Below are 1,917 nucleotides of genomic sequence, written 5' to 3' on the forward strand. Positions count from 1 at the left end.
ACACGTTTTATCTCTAGCTGTTTTAAACTAAAGAGGTGATAAATTGTAACAGCTCCCTTGCTCAGCACTGTGCATTTAAAAGGATATTTTCAGGAGGAAAAAGGTGAACCCATTCATCATGTCTCGCTTTTTTCCCGTGTATGTATGCGTATTAGTGCTTCCTTTTGGTCGCATTTAAGATGGTGCATTTGCAAGCACAATTTGAACAATTGTCTCCCTTAAAAGTATTCAATTGTGTACCGTAAACAATCGCATTGATCGAAACCAGTACTTAGAAGCTTCAAGAGATTTGAACGCCTTCATGTTGTCTCCCCTGTCAATAAGCTACAAGTAAATATCTCCGATTGCAATATTATCTGACCATTTCTTTGGATCTGTTATCCATCCAGAAAGTAAAGATCTGGAATCTAATTTCGATTTAAAGTTAGTTTTTTTGATGTATCTTTTGTGAGCTTCAACTCTCCATGTTTCAGCGTAACATGATAAACTATTTGCCAACCAGAGCAGAAACGGGATTATCGATGACGTCACGCGATACTCTCTATATTTTGTCTTAAAAAATAAGTAGTTTTTTTACACGATAAAGTTCCTATCCCTTTTAAAATACCTAATACTCTCAAAGTATTTTAGTATAAATGTATATATCTTGTTGACAGTTATTCTACAATGTTCGTATTTTCTAAAGAGAATAGGCCTAGTACTTTCGAATCAAAAACAAACCGCTGATAACGTAGAACATATAGATAAGGCATGTAGTAATGATACTAATACTAATAAAATAATGACAATCGTGCTGAAATATAATGCACAGTCCGTGTACACACTTCAAATTTAGTTTATCCCTTCGAAGTATTCGCCGTTGACTTCCACGCACTTCTGCAGTCGAGAAATCCAAGAGGTGAACGCTGCAGAGTACTTTCCCCTTGGTACAGTCTTAAGTAACTGAAACACAGCGCCCAAGTGCTTAATCGGTAAATATTTACGCCCAGCCAGCATCTTTTCGGTCTTGGAAAGAAGAGAAAGACACAAGGACTTAGATCTGGTGAATAAGCGGGATAATTGATTAATTCCCCCTTTTTTATCACTCGGAAAAATTTGAAAATGGCACATTTGTGAGCAGCAAAGTTGTCATGGATCAACTAGTGACCGCGAAGACTAGTCCTTGGACGGATTTACTTATATTCTAGTTTATGAGCTTTCGGACTTTGTCTCTATATATTTTCCAGTGACGGACTTTCTTGACGGTGTAGGAATTTGTACAACAGTACCCCTTGCGTTAAAGAATATGGAATACAAAACCTCTTTGACACATTTCGCAATTAGTGGTATATGGTCACCTTTTTGCAGCCGCTATCTGTAGTCAACGTAACGTCGTTGCTCATTGAAATCTATTAAGGTCTTATCTCCTTTGAGGAAATGTAACACTGTGCGAACAGCAAAATTAAAAAAAAAATGTTCACTCCATCTTTAACACATTTAACACTTTTGGCCTTTTGCTAATCGGTTAATATGTAAAAAACTCATCGGGCGAAAACCTTTTAGCACATTTTACCCTTATGGCCTTTTGCTCCTCGGTTAATATGTGAGACACCCATCGGGCAAAATCCTTTCTTTAACCCAAGCGCTTGGTGAGAACCTCATGAGTTCTCACCGTTGACATGCCAAGAAAAGACGCTCAGACACAGTTACTTGATGTCTTCATCAGTCAGCAACAGCAATGTTCTTTGACGTCACTGTTGTTTTAGGCCTGTCAGCACGAGCTGTGTCTTTAAGCACTGCCTGACTATCATTTAAATTTTCGTACACACCCGTTAACAGTTTCCTCTGATACTTCAGACTCACCATATGAAGTATGGAGTTCTTGAGTATCTGCCTCGCAGATATTTCTAAAGAACAACGTACTTTAATATACGTTCT

The sequence above is a fragment of the Mercenaria mercenaria genome, chromosome 4, assembly GCF_021730395.1.
Source record: "Mercenaria mercenaria strain notata chromosome 4, MADL_Memer_1, whole genome shotgun sequence".
NCBI classification, from domain to species: domain Eukaryota; kingdom Metazoa; phylum Mollusca; class Bivalvia; order Venerida; family Veneridae; genus Mercenaria; species Mercenaria mercenaria.